Below are 22,039 nucleotides of genomic sequence, written 5' to 3'. Positions count from 1 at the left end.
TGTCAGAGAAATGCAAGTCAAACCACAATGAGATATCACCTCACACCTGTTACAATGGCAATTATCAAAAAGACAAAAGATAACAAGTGTTGATGAGGATGTGGAGAAAAGGGAACCCTCGTGCATTTTTGTTGGGTATGTAAATTGATACAGCCATTAAGGAAAACAGTATTGAAGTTCCTCAAAACATTAAAAATACAACTACCTTATGACTCAGCAATCCCACTTCTGGGTATACAGCAAAAGGAAATGAAATTGGTATCGTGAAGAGACATATGCACTTCCATGTTTACTTTTCACAGTAGCCAAGATATTGGATCAACCGAAGTGTCTGTAGATTCATGAATGGATAAATAGAGTGTGGTATATAAACAGGCATATCTCATTTTATTGTGCTTTGCCGATACTACGTTGTCTACAGATTGAAGGTTTGTGGCAATCCTGCATTAAGTCCATTGGTGCCATTTTCCCAATTAGCATTACTTTAAAATTAAGGTATGAACATTGGTTTTTTAGACATAATGCTATCGCATATTAACATACTATAATATAGTATACACATAAGTTATTTATTTATTTATTTATTTATTTATTTATTTATTTATTTATTTATTTTTGGTTGTGTTGGGTCTTCGTTTCTGTGCCAGGGCTTTCTCTAGTTGCGGCGAGCGGGGGCCACTCTTCATTGTGGTGCGCGGACCTCTCACTATAGCGGCCTCTCTTGTTGCAGAGCACAGGCTCCAGACGCGCAGGCTCAGTAATTGTGGCTCACGGGCCCAGTTGCTCTGCAGCATGTGGGATCTTCCCAGACCAGGGCTCGAACCCGTGTCCCCTGTATTGGCAGGCGGATTCTCAACCACCGCACCACCAGGGAAGCCCTACACATAAGTTTTATATGCACGGGTAAACCAAAAAATCCATGTGGCTTGTTTTGTTGCAATATTTGCTTTATTTTGGTGGTCTGGAACCAAACCTGCAAGATATCCAAGGTATGCCTGTATACGATGGAATATTATTCAGCCTTTAAAATGAAGGAAATGCTGCTATTTGTGACAACATGGATGAACCTGAAAGAGATTATGCTAAGTGAAATAAGCCAGATACAGAAAGGCAGCTACAAACACTTCAGGATGCTGCTTTTATGTGGAATCTGAAATAGTCATAGATGTGGGGTGCAGAACAGTGGTTGACAGTAGATGAGGGGATGGGAAAATTGGCAGGTATTGATCACGAGGTACAAAGTTTCAGTTATGCAAGGTGAATAATTTCTGGAAATCTAGTGTACAACAATGTGCATATAGTTAACAATGCTGTATTGTGTACTTGTAATTTGCTAAGAGGGTAGATCTGAAGTGTTCTCACCATAAAGAAAGAAAAAAGAAAGTGGTAATTATATGAGGTGATGGATATGTGAATTGGCTTGATTGTGGCAATTATTTCAAAAATGTATATGCATATCAAAACATCAAGTTGTATATCTTAAATATATATTTTTATTTCTCTATTATACCTCATTAAAGATGGGAAGAAGAAAGAAATGAGGTAATGATACATACTACAATATGGGTGAACCTTGAAAATTATGCTATGTGAAAGAAGCCAGACATAAATGGTCACATACTGTATAAATTACACTTATATGAAATATCCAAATAGATATATCTATAGAGACAGAAAGCAGATTGGTGACTGCCCAGGGGTTAGGTAGAAGAAAGCATGGGTAGGTCTTCCCTTTACAGCGATAAAAATATTTTTGAACCACGTAGAAGTAAGGGTTGCACAACATGGTGAAGGTACTAAATGCTATTGAATCATGAGAGTTAAAACGGTTAATTTTATCTCCGTAAAAAGTAAAGCTTCTCCCCAAGTTACGTTTAGTTAATTTACTGTGTCCTGACAAGTTTTAATATGAATCATATCGTTAAGAAGAAACAGCCTCAATTCACACCAAATAAACATTCAGTTTAACGAGGTATCTGTTTTCTAATGGTTTTTTTAATGCCCTAACTTTAGCATACTACCCCATCCCTATTGTTGTGGTAGAGCAAATGGCATGAACCAGAGGTGGAAACCTAAATCAGACCTTAGAACTCTAACTGAATTTTTGAGACCGTGCAACGGCGGGGTTTACGTGTTTTTGCTTCAACATGTTTGTACCTACAATTTCTTATCTTGTTCTACCTGACTTTTTAAAATCTTTAATTCATTTACCTTAAAATATGTAAATGGTTTATAAAAAGCAAGTAAATATCTATGTATTGCTAGAAAAGAGATAATTTAATGATGAGCTTTCTTTATTCGTCATATTTTATACTGTTAGAAGAATGAGGCTATCAACTGAATTCTGTCCCCCCAAAATTCATATATTCAAGCTCTAACAAAGTGATGGTATTTGGAGATGAGGCCTTTGGCAGGTAATTAGATTAAATGATGTCATGAGGATTAGGCTCTATTAGTGCCCCTGTAAGAGGAAACCAGAGAGATTTTTCTGTCTCTCTCCACCACGTGTGGACACAGTGAAAAGACAGTTGTCTGCAAGCCAGGAAGAGAGCCCTCACCAGGAACTGAATTGGCCAGCACCGTGATCTTAGACTTCCAAGCCTCTAGAACTGTGAGTTGTTAAAGTCACCAAGCCTATAGTATTATGTTATGGCAGCTTGAGCTATAAGAGTACTAAATGGAAGAGACATGGAGGAACCCTAAACACATATTGCTAAATGAAAGAGGCCAAACTGAAATGGATATATACCGTATGATTTCAGCTATATGACATCCTGGAAAAGGTAGGGCACTTAAACTATTCTGTATGATACTGTAATGGTCAATGCTTGTCATACATTCGTCAAAACCCATAGGATATGCAACAGAGTAAACTGTAATGTAAACTATGGATATTAGTTAATAGGAATGTATGAACTTTGGCTCATCAATTGTAAAAAATGCCCCACACTAATGCAAGACGTTAATAATAGGGGAAACTTTGGTTTGGGGAATAGATGTGAGGGGGTGTATGGGAACTCTATACTCTGCGCAAATTCTCTTTAAACTTAAAACTACTCTAAATATAGGCTACCAATTTATTTAAACAAAATAAATCTAAGTTGCCTCATCATATTGTGAGGTTATTACCATCTTACAGTTTTTCTATTGGACCTACTTCTTTAATGTTCATTTCTATCTTCTTTTATCCTTGTAAAAAATATATCAAATGTTTTGTACTATTTCACCTCCCAGCCTATTATCTTTTTAGTTATATGTCTTTCACAAACTTTCATTGGAAACTACATTAGATATCCTTGACTTATTACACTCTATGCCCATTACTATTTTCACCACCTCCCTAGTAATGCTTGAACCTTGGCTATGACCCATTGTCACCTCTGGACAAATAGTTTCTGCTCTATTTTCTGTCTTCTGTCCTTCTGGGCCACTTCTATCTACCATCATTACCCAAAGAACTGACTTGACAGATTCTATATGCCAGTGTGTAAGACTTGCAGTGTTTGAAGAAGTATCCCAACTTCATGATGATGATTTGGGGTCATTACCAAAGCACTCGGGATCATACATACTATCTTAAGGTAGTTTTATAGGACAACGCACATTGGTATTTTCCTCCTATTAACAGAGTAGGAAACTGTGGGTTGATCTGCAGCTATTTTGATTAAGAAAGCAGGATATGAACTCTGCTTCTTTGCTGGGGTACTTGGCACTGCTCCTTCTCTTGCTGGGACATATTTTGCGCCTTTACAGCCTGGCATCTAGGCGTCCTGATCAGACTAATGTTTGGTTTCATTGGATACGTTGACCAGTCTGATTGATATTCTGGTACATACAGGGTACTTGGTCATGGTTGCTCACCTCTGAACCTCAGCTTCATCACCTGCAAAGTGCAACTAATAGCACATCCGCTTTGTGGGGTTTTATGGATTTCGCAAGCGTCATAGTGCCTGGCACGTGCTAGAGACTCAGGTGATGCAGTAATTACCCAAATTTGCATTTTCAGTGGATCCTTCCCACCTGGAGAAGGTGACTCACAGCCTTGGGGGAGGAAGAGCAGGACAAACAGCAAGGGCAGCATGGGCCAAGGGAAGGAGGTGAGAACTGACATGCAAGGGGGCCTCATGCTGCTATCACCAGAGGGCCCAGAGTGAGCCAGGATGTGGGGAGAGACTGGTCGGTCAGTAAGACCAGGCCAAGAAGGGCCGTGTGAGGGGGCTTAGCTTTTACCTTGTGGTAGAGGCCATCCAAAGCAGAAAGTGGAAGATGGGTAGGTATAGACTTCTCCCTTAGGAACTGTCCTCGGGGTCTGTTTATCTCTTGGCAGGGTCCGTTCAATGAGTTGGCCCCTCCAGCACATTCTAGAGAGGACTGGCCATGTCTGACCCTCTGGAGATACAGCCCTGACCTCCTGGCCACCTCACTGAGGAGAGGGCTCATGGGGGAATGGGAATCAGCCTCACTCTGCATCTGTCCACCAGTCCTGCACCCTGGACTCCAGGACCACTCACTTGCAAGAGACACATCCAGCTGCCAGAGGAAGTGACATTTCCTGACTCATCTGGCTAAGAATGAGCAGAGTATTGCTGACCATTGCAGGGGAGTAGCTGCCACAGAAGATCAGGATGGGTACAAGCCATAGAAGGTCAGAAGGAACAAAGGTCAGTCCACGTGGGAGTTCACATGGGCACCTCACAGTCACCAACATGCCCTCGAGTTTCCCTTCCAGCCCAACACACACTCCACCTGCCCACAGTCGCCTGTGCCACCATCACACAGCCCCACAGAGCTCCAAACATCCTCAAACACACAAACTCCCTACCTATAAGCAGATGCCTGTGTGCCCAGAACACTCCTGCTCCAGTATACATGCACTACAAACCCCAATAAAATCACAGCCACAGTCTTGAATACAAAAACACACCCCCAACGGCCCCCGATAATCAAACACCTAAATCCTCATATCCCACAAAAATCCACCCAACCCCATATAACCCCCCAATGCAAACACACAAACCCTTCAACAATAGCCAAATACATCCAAACCAAACTCACATACTTCTTAATATAAGACACAATCCCCAAAATCCAAATATAACACATACAGTTCCCCCACAGCTATGAACATCCACGTATGTACAATGCCTCAGAAGCTGAGACAAACACAAAATACCATCAGAGAGACACAATGTTTCCAACCTTCTCCTAAATACTCCCCCCACAACACATGATGAACTCACACCCCCAATACAAACATACACCCATCTCCCTCTTGAGATACTATAAACAGCCTCTGTCACATCCCCTGATTATACACACACAGCTAGCAACCCCAATTTACACTGACAACCCCAGTCTCTGCAAATTCCTCCACACCAAAAATACACTCCCTAAACTCTTACCCTACAGGATGAGCATATGTATAACCCCTATACTCTGAATACACACAGATCCAACACACAAAACATTAAAATGCATACCCCTACCTCTTCTCAAATGCCTGCACACAGAGCCTCAAAACACCCAGAACCAGCCCCACCACCCAGCCGCACCGTGCTACAGTAACCGTACACTCATAAAGGCACTCAGGCCCCTCATCTCTCCCCAGATCACACATACACAGTCTCTACACAGCTTTACTATTACCCCAAACCGTCCTATACCCCAAACATACATCCATGAGTTCCCCACACAGCCCTAACCCATGACAGAGGCAGCTCTACCAGGGGCATCATGGCACCCCGAGAGGGCAAATGCCGCTGAGGTAAGTGCCTCCTATGTTGCTGCAATTCTTGCTGCTGTTGCAAATCATCCCTTGACCCCACCGAGGCTGACTGGGACACCCTAAACGGGAAGTGGCAGCATATGAGTCAGGGAAGAGGAAAACTCCCTTCCAGGTATTCCCTGTCACCATCCATTGCACCAAAACATCGGATGACCAGCATGAACAAGAAACAGAGACATGTAACTATACCATGATAGAAATGCAAATTTTTCTAGAAAACATTTCTCCAAGGGAAGGGGGAGAACTGTGTTCCCCCTAATTATAAAGCCATGCTGTTACAATTCAAAGAAACGTCAGATACAGTACAACAGGCATTGGACTGCATCCATGTTGTAGCTAGACATGAGAAAGATAATTTTTCTGAAGCCCCAAATCTCGCTTGCCAGTAAAGGCACATGGGCCCCGCTGCCCCATCGGCCAGGAACCCAACAGAGGACCCTTAAGGGATATAGGGGCTTCTGGGACCCTTACTGGTCTCCACCAAGGGGTGGTGCTTCACCCAGCTCCATCCTTCATGGGATGACTAACAGACCTCCCTGTATTGGCAGCTCTGGAGATCGGGGTCCCTAATGACGTAACCCTGGGACAGCCCAAGCACAAGGTAGAAATTTTTGCTCAGGCGTTACAGACTCTTCAGCAGACTGGAGTGATGGGCAGCTGTCACCTCTCCGAATCCTGTACCCTGACCTCTGCCAAGGCCTCTGCCTTAGGGACCTGGCAGATCCCTGGAGCGTGGCCCTCCTCTGGGACAATTGCCCATATACTTCTCTAATTATCCTTGGGACACACATAAACAACTTTTCTTATGGCTCTCATTGACAACTGGAGCTCAAATTTCAGTGCTTCCTGGGAAACCCTCCAATTATAAGCAAGGGCCACACGTTAGATTACAACGCATAATAGTCAGGGGAGTGGAAAGCATTCAGCTTCCATTGACTGTCACTACTGAAACAATCTTTATTAAAAATCTTGTAGTGGTGGTAGCCCCTTTGGCCCTACCCTTTCCCGTTACAGCTACGGATGCCCTGATGTACCGCAACGCCATTTGGAACAAACCCAAATCCCTGGTCTTCCTGGTGGAAGCCGAATATTGGGAGCCCATAAGACTGCCACCTAAGACAGCAAATATCCCCCAATAACATGTATGACAGGGGGCTGTGGGATTGCAGCCCAAAATTCAAAATTTAGGACAAGAAGAAGTCATTAAACACACCATTTCTCCTTTTCAATTCCCCCATTTGGCTGCTATTAAAGCCTGCTATTAATGAGTGGCGCCTTATAAGCAACTACGGAAATATCAATGCTGATCCCCACTATTAAGGCTCCCATTTCCAACACTGTCCAGGTAATTAAGGATATCCAAAGGGCTCCAGGGAATTACTTTGCTGTGACAATCTAGCTCTTATGTTCTATTCAGTACCAGTTATTGAGGAGTCCCAGCTGCAGTCTACTTTTACTGCAGAAGGCACCCAGTATGTTTTAACCCGTCTGCCTACTGGCTATCTTAACAGTCCAGCTATTGCCCACAGTCTTTGCTGGCAAGACCTGGTGTCCCCTTGCACCGTCTGGCACTATACTGATGTTCTAATCCAGAGCCCCTCAGGAGATTGGTGCACGAGGCCCTAACATGGTTGGTGACCCATCTATAACATCCAGGTGGGCTACTGCCCCACAGAAAATTCAAGGGCTGTCCACAACTGTTAAATTTCTGGGCATTAACTGATCCTTTAAAAGCCAGGAAGTTCCTCTTGCAGCTAAACCTCAGCTGTTAACTATTCCGCTCCCCAACACACTATAGCAAGCCCAACTCGTCTTACTTAGGTCTCTTCACACTCCGGAGGCAACAAATACCACACTTGTCCATTATTCGTAGACCCATTTATGCAGCCACGTACAAACCCTTCACATTTTACTGGTGAAGAGCTAAACAATAAGCTTTACAGCAGGCACAAAGGTCAATTAGTCAAGCCCTCCCACTGGTTCCCCCTGGCTGCTCTTTCTGGGCTGAGAATGGACTATGTGTCCTGGAGCCTTTGGACTAACACAGCTCCTCCTAGCTGCCTGTGGGCTTCTGGACCAGACGGCTGCTCTCTACACCACTACACCCCCTCAGAACCGATTTGGGAACTGGTTCGTTGGTTTTGGTCTTGGTTTGGTGTGCACTGATGCCAGAGTTTGCTTGCGTCTTTTGCGTTTTGGTGTACACAATGGGAAATACTCCATCTACCCTGAAGGAGAGCCCTTTGGGGCCTATATTAGATAAATGGGTGAAACATAGCCCTGAGCCTATGACTAAGAAACACATGATATACTATTGTAATAGGGTGCGGACCCAAAATACAGGATCAGAAGGGCGATAGCCCCTGAATGGCTCACTCAACTTTTATAGGATCTCGCAGTTACAGGTGTTTTGCAAAACAGCAAGCTGCACCGGCAGTTGTTCCAACTGCCCACCCTCCCCCCATGCCGCCATCATATTCACCACCTCCTGTTTCCCCTACCCATGGGGATCAAATAGAAGTTTCTGTGTTAACCCCCAGAGCACAGGAGCCGGATTTAGTATCACCATCTAAGACTCCACAGGCCACCCAATTTGGACCGGGAGCCACTTCCACAGCAGGGCAATTTCCCTTGTGCTGACAACCTATAAGAGGCCAGGCGACGCCCTTGGACTTGAGGCGCCCCATTCTAATTTCCCCACAGGAGCCCCAGGGAACTTTGACAGTGGGGAACGAGTTGATTGACTCTCCAATAGATACCACTCCCCAAACCCTCCCTGTTTATCTTAAGAGGCTTGTAAATATTAAACAAAGGGGAAACAAAGTCATCCTAGGAAAAACTTGCCTGTATCTTTGAGATGCAAATGTCCTTTCTAGTCTTCTCAGGAACCCTCATCTCTGCCATCTTTTTAAAATGCATCTTTTTAAAAGAGGGTAAAGTAATTTAGAAATTGACTTATCAAGGATAAATAAAAAACCTAAGTGTCTTTTCTGTAAAAATTCAGCCACCTAGACAAGTGAGTTTGATTTTTTCCATCTGTCAGAAACCTAATTTGAATCCAACCTCTTTTTGTAAACTGATGGGTTTCACATGGCTGTACCTGACTCCGTGCTGAAATTTGGAAATGACAACTATGACGTCTCTGTATGTTTGTGTCCTTGTATGTGTCTTTGTCTTTGGATAACATTGCTGAGGTTGATTTGTGGATGAGCTCTATTTAATTGGCTTAAAGAAAAGTGAGCACTTACAAACCAAACTATTCTAAATACAAGAGAAATTGAGCTAAATGAGCTTCAGGTTCATGTGAACTGGGAAATATTCAGTATTAATTAAGACCTGGTATTAACGTTCGTTTGTTGATCTAATTAATATAGACATGCTGTTAGAGTCATCAACATTAAGTATAATACTTTTATTGTGCCTAGGTTTACTATAAGCTAAATAAAATCTTGTTATATCTATTGCAAATTTGTCAGCAAGGAAATAACCTGATGTGAAGAAACTTTTAAGGAAAGAAAATGCAAATGAAATAAGAGCTTTAGGTGAACTTTTAAAAATACTTATCCTTTAGGAAGGTCTATCTAAAATAAGTCTCTCCAGATATTTGACCACTTGAAAGTCAGAATTGTGCTAAAATAAGTGACAGAAGTTTTATGGAAAGTGGACCCTGAAAAACAGAGTTCTGTACGTGGTCAGGGTTGACTAAGTTTAAAATAAGTTTAATTGAGTAAATAAATTTTAAAAGTAAGCTGGTGCAAAACTTGAATTTCGCTTTTCTCTCTGTTAAGAAGACAAGGTTTCTTAAGATTTTGGACTGCCTTTGATACCAGATTTTAAGTTTTTCTACCTTTTAAGAGATCTGTTCTGTACTTGCCTTTGAAATCTTTTATTGTTACTTTGGCTAACTGAATAACTATTGTTTCACAGTGACATGTGATCCTATCTGACAGTTTTAAACCCTTTTCTTATTTTTCGGACAAAACTTCCCAAATCAAATTATAATGAAGTTCCTTTGAGCTCTAGCTAACTTTGGGGTGCTTCAAAGGGCCCCTGAAACACCCCCAAAGAGAGATATTAACTAATTAGGTTGACTTGGTATGTTGAATTACACGGGAAGTGTTGTCAAATAAGCAATAAATCTTCTTAGGTTATATTGTATGCCAAATGATACGGGTATTCTACAGATTATATGGAGTTCCTAAAATTTGGTATGCCCTGGTAAAATGTTACCAGTCAGAATTCTCTTTATTATCTGAAAGTGCTGCATGTCACCGCAGCAACCACGTTACTTTGTCAATTGCATCGTAATCAGATTTAAACGTGCCTTCTCTTTGTTTCTTTTCAAGTAGCCAAATGTATGTCTCAGCCCACTGATCTTTGTAAAAATAGACATAGAAGTCTTTCAAATGCTGTTTTAGCAGGAAGTTACTGATGCGTATGTGCCGTTTACAGTGATTCTGTATATACTCCCCAGCTTCAAAAACACTTAGAACTGTTGCTGTGGTTTCTGGAAGAGTCAGTTGTTGGTTCCTCAATTACACCTGTGCAGCTCGGGTCTGAGTTTTTAAAGAATAGTTAACTTTTAAAGAAGTTTCTTTATCAAAAGAGCAGTTTGAGTTATAGCCATGGTTTTTGCTGGGTTAACATTGGCTTCAGTTAAATCGTTTCAATTATAAAGTAAGTATAACTATGGTGAAGAAGCTTGTCTCATTTTAAAATGCTGAATCACATTTTATTTCTTGAATTAATGCGATAGAAACGTCAAAATTCCGGACCACTGGAATATGCCAACTTTTTTGTTTTGGGGTTGTGTGTATAGTTTTTGTTTTGCTGATTTGTTTGCTTGTTTTTTAAAGAAACGGAAACTGCTATGTCTGCTAGTGGAAGAAAATGCTTTGTTTTGCTCTGAAGATTCTGAAATTATTCAGGCATATCGTGGTTCATAGATTACAAAGAATAATGCTAGTTAAATGCTAATGAACTATTTTTACTCTTTTTATACGAAATGTACAAATTTCGGGGGGGTGGTGGTGATGGTGGCAGCGGTGCCTCTTACTACCTTATGTAAAACACTTGAACATTTTCATCAATATTGCCATCATCTGTTTAATACTCCCAGTATATTTTCTCAACGTGTTTACCTAAAGTTGTATGGAATGACATAATAAGCAATAAAATCTGGATTACACCCCCCCCCCAAAAAAAGTGTCTTCTTAATTCTTTCGTCATTGTACACAGTTATGGTATCACTCTGATGCCTTTGCAAAAATGCTTCCTCTTCAAGAAGATTTATAGAAGGGACCTTCGGATAAATACAAGTTTCTGGTTTTCAGACCATAAAGGTGAACCGGGTAAGATCTTGAAGAATTCTAATGGGAAACCTGATGGCTTCATAAAGCTGTTAACAAAAACGATTAGTTGCACATGACTGGGTAAACTGGTGACTATGGTTATAATTTTTATGGTTTCTATCTGAAAAATGACTGTTTTAAATCTGTGTTTTCCAGGTGTAAGCAAAAGTCTCCCCTTAAACTAATTATGACTTACAGTAATTTGTTAAATTATACCCTTGTATGCAGAATTGAAACATTTATCTTTTTCTCTCTACCTGGTTGATCCTGCCAGTAGCGTATGCTTGTCTCAAAGATTAAGCCGTGCATGTCTAAGTATGCACTGCTGGTACACTGAAACAGCGGATGGCTCACTAACTCAGTTATGGTACCTCTGGTCGCTCGCTATTGCAATTGGATTACAAGTAGTTATACTGATCATTGTTCTTTGTTTCCAGATTGTTTGCTCTTTGTGTCTCCCTGCTGCACTGTGTCTTTGTTAACGTTACTAGCTGCATTACTTATATCCTGTCTATTTTATAAGATTGGTGTCTCTTACAGTACCCAGTATGTAACCAGGCCTCCAACAATACTTCTATGGCTAAACATCTTGAGGAAATAGATCACATTTATAACATAAAATAATTGTAATAGTGTGATTCTAGGTATGGGAGGAAGCAACAAGGGAAAATGTCTCCTGGATCATAATTAGATAGAGGATCCAGAGGATCTTTAATTATCAATAGGGCCTAATCCAAAAACTAGCACCTGGAGTGGCATATCAAGCATTCTTCCCTGACCTGGGATGAGCCTCCCAGCACCGTGGGACAAAATTTGATCCTGAAATGTCTCCCAAATATTGGTCAAAATCCTGACCAAGAGGAGAGGATCTGAGAAATGGAATATTGCCTGATACATCAGTCATTAGCGATTGCAGCCCTCCAACGTGAGCCGGTGAGCCCTGACGAAACTCAGGATATGAGAATATAGGATACAGGCCCCGGGTAGCTGAGGTACATATCAAATGAATGATTTCAGTGAGCCCAGACTCTTGCATCTTCCCATACATAGAAAACTGCTAAATTCCTTAACTTGAGACGCTGCTTCCCAGGCTTGAAGCTCTCAAAATTCCCGTCAAATAGATCATAACTCTCAACTTTTAGGCTGAGAATATTTTTTTAAGGCTACAGGTGTAAAGGAGACACTTTCCAGAGAGGAACAACAACAAAAAATCAACGTTTGGAACACTGGCACCGATGGTGGACACTCCCGGAAAGTTCCATCTGACGAAGCAATTAGAAGGGCCGTCACCCCTTTCTCCACAAGACTGTGGAATGGACATTGACAGTAGGGAATTGGAACAGGGAGGAGCCAAATCTGACTACACGTTGGATCTGTTTCTTTGACTTTAACTTTTGCCTTCTGCTGCTTTTGTTCACTAAAAGGATACTGTCTGTACATAATGGCCTGCCTCGGGGAACCCTGTTCCTCTGCCTGAATGTTAAACCAAAGTGCTTTTGTTCAGGGAAACATACAGACTCTGTCCACCTGTGGATGGCTGCAATTAAGAAGAAATTAACACATCCCCTCCCTGAGGCTGGCCATTCCAGGGGATATTCGCAAAACTTATGGCCCTTTTACTTTACCTCCTCATCTCCTCCCCATCTTTGTGCTATAAAAGAAACTGGCATCCAAACCCCGATAAGCTGGTTATTTTGAGACTTTAGTCCGCCATCTTCTCGGCCTGCTGGCTTTCCGAATAAAGTCATATTCCTTGCCTCAACACCTCATCTCCGACTTATTGGCCTGTCGTGCGGCAAGCACAGCAAGCTTGGACTTGGTAACATCTTTACTCAGGACACGGTGTCACAAAATGGGACATTGTTTTCTGTTTGTTTGTTTTGTTTTTGTGTTTTGTGTTTGTTTTTGTTTTGGGCTGTGCCACGTGGCTTGTGGGATCTTAGTTCCTTGACCAGAGATCGAACCCACGCTCCCTGCAGTGGAAGCTCGGAGTCCTAAGCAATGGCCTACCAGGGAATTCCCATGGGACACTGTTACCTTGCAGTCATGGTCCTCACCTTTGTGAGACAGAGGTAGTAGCGTAGCAGGATTGAGAACGTTGTAAAGTTTAAGATAAAGATTAGGTGGTGAAAGCAGGATTTCACAGGAAGTGAATCTAGTGACACTTGCAGTGAAACGTTGTCAATTCAGAGTTAAGAAGACTGTGGACAATGTGTGGAGTTTGCAAATAAACTTCATTTTCTAGAGTCAAATCTGCCAAGGCTTCCACTAAATTTGCAGTTGTGGCTATAACCTTAAGACAACTGAGATAGGCATAAGCAACTGACTCAAGTTGCATGCTATAATAGGCAAAAGGCCTATGTTTACTACCATGCTCACATAGTTCCGCGGGGCCTGATTATGCCATTCATGCACAAATCAAGTAAAAGATTTTGAATAACCTAAAGTTAATCTATTAGGTAGAGATCTCTTTGCTAACTTAAAAGGGCTAATATATTTTGCCTCCAGTGGAGATCTCACCTTAAGGTTTCCGGATCAACCTGAACCTGATCATTTGGGTAACCCTAAGGCAGGCAGCTCTTGCAGTGCTTGTTTTAGCCTTATAAAAGCCTGCTTATGTTTATCTTCCCAAGCAAAGGATTCAGGAACTAAATCTTTAATAAGTTCATAGAGTGGAAGAGGTAAAAGAGAAAAATTTGGAACCCAGAGCTTGCAATAACCAGCTAAACCTAGAAATCCACAATGCTAGCACTTAGTTGTGAGTCTAGGAAGTTCCTGTATCAGCCTAATTCTCTCTGGAGATAGCTGAATTCCTTCAGTGCTTAGATTATGTCCTAGGTAATGAACAGTGTCTAGAGATAATTGTAATTTTTCCTTTGTGTTCTTTCTCAGCTAACTGTTGCAGCAAATCAATGGAATCTTTTATGCATGCCTTATGGAATCTTTACAGTAGCTGAGTACAGCAGGAGGTTATCTCCATATGGTAAAAAGGTTGATTTCTCAGGGAACTAGAGGGTACTTAAATCTTGGTGAGGTACTTGGGAGAAAAAAGAAGGGGTCCCAGTGAACCCTTGAGGCATAAAAGTGCAGGTATATTGTTGACTGTTGCAAGTAAAGGCAGATAGATATTGGCTGTTGGGTCTCCGGGATGCTGAAGAAAGGTGAACAAAGGTCTCCAACAGTAAACCATTCCAAGTCAGTTGAAACTTGTGACAGAAGGGTGGCTAGGTTTGGAACAACAGGAAAACAGGGAATAACTATTTTTATTAACAGCTCCCAAGTCCTGGACAAATCGCCATCCTGCCAGGTTTCCAACCAGGCAAGATTGGCATGCTGAAGGGACGAGTACAGGAATGACTACCTCCCGGGAAATTAAGTCTTCTACAATAGGTGTGAGACCTTGTATGACCGCAGGCTTTAATAGTTGCTTCCCGCGTCCATTCTGGGGCTTCCCCCAGTCCTACCAACATGTGTACAAGCGGATAAAGATCTAGCAGTTTGGGGACATAGGCCGTGACAGTGACTCTAAATTCTTCAAAAAATGTTGGGAGTTCCTCCCTAGGTTTAGAGAATTCTTTGACTATAGCTCTCAGTTCAGTCTTTGACCAAGGGGTAAAGGACACCTGAGGGGGCTCACCTGCAACCTCAGCTAGTTTTACTTTAAATGGCAATTGTTAAATATTCTCTTGGGAATAGAAAAGTATTTCAGACAGAAAATGAGTAAAACAAGAGTACTCAGGTGAAAAAGGAAAGGGGGGGACAGTAGGAGTTAAATCTGCAGTCACATCCGTCCTATGGTCTTTTGTTTCAGGTACCTTTTGTCTCCTTAATTTTTCATTAGCTTTTTGTTCTAAGTCTCTAAACGAAGCTATTTTGGAATCTTGAAACCTTCTGTAAACTTTTACATACCAATTAAAGCAGGCATTTCATTCTCCCTGTCCAATTTGGGAACCCTTGCTCTCTAGTGTTTTCCTTAAATGAACAATCTTGTCTAACTGGAACATTCCCCACAATGAACATTGTAATTCTAGATCAATATTAGTATAATTTTGCCATCTTTCTAAATATCTACAGCCTCCAGGACCATAGTTCTCAAATATAAAATAAGCAGGTGTGCCAGAAGCTGGCATTCTCAACTCTTTGGTGATAAAGGATCTCATTTCCTTAGCTAGCCTTTGTCAACCCAAAAGAACACACAAAAGAACTGCGCCTTAATATATCAGCAGTAACAAAGAGATGTTACTATGTCCTGGCCAAAAGAAGGCCTGGTATGCACCACCACCAATTCCCAGGGATCCCTGGACTGAGGAAAAAGATCCAACCAGCAAATCCCAAGGAATGGGGACTGCAAACTGATGCCTAACAAAATGGAGAACTATAGCCGCCACCAACAGTTCCAAGCATGGAAACTGAGGGCTGATGCCAAACAGATGGGGAAGTGCAGACTACACTGCCAGCAGTGCCCAATGTGGAATCCAGGGAACAAAATTAGGGGCTAGGCTTTACCACTCAAAAATATACTGGCAATAACCAAGAGATGTTACTGTGTCCTGGGAATTTCCATCTGAAAGGCTAGGGGTTTGGCCTCAGGGAGAATCCTCTACCAGCCAAACTGACCTGCCCTGTAAAGGAAAGCCAATTAGATTGTGAGCACAAACTCAATCAAAGAGAATGGAGCTCAAACCAAGAGGAGCTTACCAACAACCTTCAGGAATGGCAAAAGACAGTGAACTCAAAGGAGTTGTGGGCACCACACCTGTTTCTCCTTGTCCCAAATGTTATCAGAAATTTGCTTCAGATCCCATCACTGCCACCAATATATTTATCTTTTTCTTTTTAAAAAGATAAGCATTTAATCATAAAATCATCGTGTTAGCAGGAGGAATCATAAGAGTGGATTTTACAAAAGTGCACATACATATTTTTATACAGAACATTTCTGAAGGGATACATATTAAACTGTTAGTGGCCACCTCTGAATGCCACCAATGTATTAAAAAACAAGATTTAACTGAGTAAATTTGAAGATTTACTTTGAATTTTGAATAAATTGGCTTTATTAAACGATTCGTGAATCAGGCAGCATCTCATCTGACAGAAAGGGAGATACTTCAACGGGTTACACAACATGGAAGGCTTTTTGTTTTTTGGCCACGCCACATGGCATGTGGAAATCTTAGTTCCCCGACCAGGGATCGAACCCATGCCCCGTGCATTGGAAGAGCAGAGTCTCAGCCCCTGGACCACCAGGAAAGTCCCAGAAGGCTTTTAAAGTAAAGAGGGTGGGACAAGGAAAGAAAATCATCATCAAGGGAAAAAATGAAAGTTCACTGGAGGAAAGTGAAACTTCAGGTGACAATGGCTTCTCATTGGCTAAACTGCGGAATTTTCTATTAGCTCTTTCTATTTTCTATTTCTTGTTGCTGGCCAGGAAGGAAGTCTTCCCTCCTCCAGCTGGGGTAGTAAAGTGGTTGCACTTCCTGTTTGGGGTCAGTAAATGACCTCTTCCTGTTGGGGTAATTGATGATGAGTGACACGGCATGAGAGCTCCCTCTACGGGCCTTCCAGACTCCAATTCTAGTTGAGGTTTCCTTTTGTTAACACTCACAGCATGTTTTATTGGCAGGAGGATTCACAATGAGGGAGAAAAGGCCACAAGACTCACCATAAAGAAGGCTCAGAAATTCCTGGGTGGGTCCAAGGGAGCCACAAGGTGGCTGTGGGGTCAGCTGGTGGCCACAATGATCACATGGTTCCATCTGATGGGTTTGCAGCTCGATGTGGAATAGTGAATAAAAGGGTCAGTTCATCCTATCAGAGAAGCATGAAACTGAGATAAGCTTCCCACTGCTAGAAGCATCTTGAGCCTTCAGAAAAGAACAGAGAACATGTCTAAAGGGTTTGGGAACATCAGAGCCATATCTCCTCAGAGTGGGACTCCCCAGGCTCTCCAGGTCTCAGTCCCCAACTCTCCTTCAGGGACAAAGCCTCCTCACCTCTGTCCTTGTCAGCTCACTGCTCCCTAGAGGTCCTGCCTATCCCTGAGGACTTAGGTTTCCATGGAGACAGGTTGGTTGAGACCTAGTGATACAGTTGACCAGCCTGATACGCAACAGATCCCACCACCCTGGGGCAGTCGGGCTCAGGGACACGTGGCTCTGGACCCCATGTGGAGGGTGTCCTTGCACGTCAGCTGTGCCCCAGAAGAGCCAGTAACGCCTGTAGCTGTCCAACTGATTCTCAGGGTATTTTCCTGGGAGAGCCCTTGGTCATCTGACCTCGTATCCAGGAAGCCCCGTGACTTTCTGACTGCTGCCTGTCACGCCAACAACACACCTGTGAAGGTTCTGCTCTGCATGGCCATCTGTCCACCAGGCCCCCCCTTCTAGGGACCCAGATGCTAGGACCACCCAAATGCTGAAGGAGTGTCCACCTGCCTAAGGTACAGACACCCCTGTATCCATCTGCATGATTTCTACTGGGAATCAACAACATTTATGGGGATTCTTTGGCCCTAAAGAACAGACCAACCTGATAGGAGCAATGCAATGATTCACGATTACCAGGGTCAATGCACATATACAGGGGCCCATAGCCCCAGATGCCCCACTCACAATTCACATGGGTGTCCCATACGTACCCACCGATGCCCAAATATTCTTGCTTCATACATACATACATCCAAACACGCACATCAGTGGTGTGCTGGTAAGTGCTAAAAAACTCTCCGAGAAAGGTGGGAAAGACTTCACCTATGCTATCTACGTGGTATAAATATTCCCAGCATGACCAATTTCAAGCTACCCACCTGACATCACTGAACACAGAGCTGGGAAGAGATATGCACCATTGACTATCCCAGGATAGTATGAACCAGTTCCAGCACATCCCATACCTTTTCCTATGAATTTGTGCACACAATCCACTTACACCCCAAGTAGAACGCTCAACTCCCATCACAGATATATAACCAAAAGGATACCACATACACATATGTGTTTGTACATATACATATACATACATATATATATATATATCCTGAACACACACGTACATTTCTACCCTCACCCTGAATAAATACACAGACTACCTCTTACTACCTAAATTTTTACAGACAAAACCTTACTCACCCTGAATATTCACATTCCACTCTCACAACTATATATACACACACAACATGGGCCTGAAAACAAACACGTGCAACCAATATGCCATCCAGATGTACACACTGAGTACCTAAACACACAGGCTCACCAAGTACACAACTGTCTCATGGGCAACCCAAAAAAGACCCATATGCAATCCCACAGCCCTAAAATACATATACTCCAGGATTCCTGCACACACACATAACCTACACCATCTAGTGGTTTCCAAACACACAAACTAAACTCTCACATCCCCCAGAATACATACCCCAGAAGCCCCAGGAACTCAAAAACACACACAGCCACAAATAACCTATTCTTATCACATACAGCTGACCCTTGAACAGCTTGGGGGTTAGGGCGCCAACCCTCCATGCAGTGGTTCTGCATCCATGGATCGTGTAGTAGTCCTGTAGTATTTACTGGAAAAAAAATCCACTAGAAGTGGACCCGTGTGGTTCAAACGTGTGTTGTTCAAGGGTCAACTGTACATATAAGTCCACCTCACTAATACTGAGAACACACATACAAGCAACACCACTACATTCTTCAGGCATTACATTTGGAAATAGACACATAGAGGACTCTAAGCCTCCTGATATACTCACAAATCACAAATACACACACCCACAAACTACTCATGAGTATACACCCCAAATGCTCAGACACACTCAAAACAGAAAAACACCGACAACCTCTGCAGTCTTACTAATATACATACACAATTCTCACACACCTATGGACACACACATGCAAATATTCCCAAGCCCTGAACATACAGATCCCCTCCCAAACACTATACGTTATGCTACCTCTCCAGAATACAAGCTCCCCACCACCACCCCAACATATCAACTGTATATGTGGGGGGGGGTGTTTATATATATATATTTCTACCCTCACCCTGAATATATAGACAGACCACCTCTTACTCCTACCAAACACATGTATAAACACCCTAGCATTCTCCAAAGAAATACACTTTGAATACTCCTAACAACTCCATACCTTATGAACAAACTTTGATAATGCATGAACCTGATGATGGACACACACACAGATTAGAATACACAAGTAAGATACATGGAAGTGGCTCCAGCAAACCATTTATGAAACAACTTCCATATATCAAATGATCCCTAGCTATTAGGAGCCAGCTCACACATATGCAAGTACTAACAAATACCCATATCACATATTTCTAATACATAGAAATGCAATTGTCCAACTTCCCTGTAGAAACATAGAACCCCACCTCTTTATCAGATACACATATACTCACTTCCCAAAATACATAAGCTTCAGAGGCTCCTACTGAAAATTACAAATGCACAGCCTCAGCAAATATTCCTCCAAGTGGCCATGCCCCTTGAATACACACACAAACTCATTTAACACATAACTCTCCACAAGTCCCAAATGCAACCACAATTACCCAGAACACTACAAATATGCAATAATATCATCCTATATGCCCTTTGTTCCAAATACACATACAGTACCACACTACTGGCATATACATAACCCCACATTCCCAACCTCTCACACAGAATTAACTCTGCCATCTTGCAGAATACAGAATCATACAAACACAACATACCTACATATACAACATCCACCAGTCCCAGAAAATAGTCACAGACTTGCCCTCTACACATCCAAATATACATAGACAGCTCCTGAAAATGCACCCACACAAACACCCCATAACCATACAACATGCCCTGAATACACAAATGATCATCCTACATTCCCCAAATATACAAAATAAACAGACTGGACACCCAAAGTAATATACACCACTACTTTTCCTGACATTGCCCTTACGCATATGCAGATAATCCTTCCAAATCCACCATTAGACACACATAAATCCCCAAATTCATGGGTGAAAAAAACACATGTAAACATATTCCCCAAACACCTAATTACAAACACCTAACCACCAACTCCTTGAGTATGCCTGCGTCACATCTCAACACCCTCCAAGTACAACACTCACTCTTACACACTCTCACAAAAACACAGGCATGACCTCCCTTCAGACACAAACATCCACAGACAAAACCAACCCACACCTTTGACTACATATCAGATTCCCACCAACCAATTAAATATGTACAGACCCCATCTATGCTTGCAAATCAATCATGATTTGACATCAGACTACAAATACATGTTTACTACCACATTCAGCAAAGTTGCTCCCATCACTGACAAAAGAATGCAGTTTGGACATAAGTGTTGATTGATGTTTTTATGATAAGAAGGAAGACACTAGTGAAACCATGAGTGTGTTCCTTCGATCTTCACTCATTTTCCAATCACCTGAGCTACACCTTTGGAACCAGATGAGGGTTTTCAACTCGCAAGAACGTCCCTCTAGCTTTTGGACTCTTCAGAACGCGCAGCCTAGAACGGCACCTGGGCACCTGTTTAATAGCTCACACACACTATTTCCCCCCGACTGTAGGCCCCGCAATCACTGAACCCTTCATGCAGCCGGCTCCCCAGTGGTGCCAATAACCCTGGGGTAAACCCCTCAAGGGAATCGAGCTCTATGGGGGCGTGAATCCACATTGTGGGGAGTCTCCTTACACGGACAAGGGCACAAACAACCCACAGGGTGAACACCAGCGCAGAGCGGTGACACCTGAGGGGTGAAAAGTCCCCGTACCCCTTACCTCAGGGTTCCTGGAATTGACTCTCGAGGCCGCCATGACAGGCCCCGCCCCCGCCGGACGGCCGTTGGGGCCCCACCCTCCGCGCTCGCGCATGCACTCCTCTCTTCCGGAGCCAACTGCCCCAACAGACGCCAGGAGTCGTGGGAGGACGGCGGTCCGCGTGCCCGAGAGCCCCGCCCCAGTGGGCGTGCGCAGGCGTGCAGGCGCGGGGCACGCGGGCATCTGGTCCTGCAGCTCTCTGCCAGAGAGGAGAGAGGTGGAGTGTCGGGCACGCTGCAGAGCGTCTCTGGCGACGCTCCTCGCCGGGAACTTTCGTGCTGGTCTCTTCTTAAAACCAGCTCTTGTGAGATGTGCACTCGTGATTTTTCTATTGCACACGTGAAACCCATGCACTTAGCTACAAAGAGTTCTGGAGAGCTCCGCTCTAAGCACAGTAGCCTCAAATTGGGGCAAGTGCTTTCATGCCCTTTGGACTGCACTTCCTTGGTTCTTGTTTATGCCTTTCAAAATACAGTAGGTCCTTTTTCCTAGCAAGCCTGAAGTTTCCGTTAAAGAACAATTCTAGCAAAGAATTCAGACCTGGGAAACACTCTTAAGATACTGTCTCCTGACTCCGTTCCTAGAGTTTTTCCAAACGCATTTACTCTACTAGAATATTTTTTCTCAGTGTATTTAATACATGGAGGTTTTTCAATAAATGTTGATTCACAGGTGTTTCCTTTGTACGGTGTTTTTTTTTTTTAAATAACTTTGAGAGAGAGTGGACAATCTGGGCCAATTTCAACACAGCAGGTAGTATGGGAACAATTTTACTTTCCCTCCCTCCTTTTTTGTAATATCTTGCAGACTTTCAGTTGGCATTAAAAACAACAACAACAACAAAAATAGTAGCAGGATCAACTTACTGACCTGATTTTGTAATACTTCCCCAAAAAACTTCAATCATCAGATCCTCTTTCTGTTCAATTGCAAGATTAGAGCATTTCTCACTCAACAGGATGCCCCTGAAGACCCCTCACATCTAACAGCACTAAGCGCCTCCAAGTGCACAGACTTGAAAACTCCACAAGA

The 22,039-nt window shown here is 42.8% G+C and overlaps 1 long non-coding RNA gene across 1 annotated transcript; it reads right to left on the bottom strand.

Moving 5' to 3' along the window:
• Positions 1 to 16,164: 16,164 nt before the first annotated feature.
• LOC309621857 lies at positions 16,165 to 21,037 on the bottom strand. Its single transcript, XR_014240291.1, has 2 exons — positions 20,969 to 21,037; positions 16,165 to 16,947 (listed from the first exon to the last, which is right to left on the bottom strand). It is a non-coding gene; the product is annotated as an uncharacterized lncRNA (long non-coding RNA).
• Between the last annotated feature and the right edge of the window lie 1,002 nt (positions 21,038 to 22,039).

The sequence above is a fragment of the Balaenoptera borealis genome (genome assembly GCF_965194805.1).
Source record: "Balaenoptera borealis genome assembly, contig: HAP1_SCAFFOLD_1111, whole genome shotgun sequence".
Lineage (NCBI taxonomy): Eukaryota > Metazoa > Chordata > Mammalia > Artiodactyla > Balaenopteridae > Balaenoptera > Balaenoptera borealis.
Note: the sequence above shows the minus strand (reverse complement) of the source record. Positions and strands in the feature narration are given on the sequence as shown.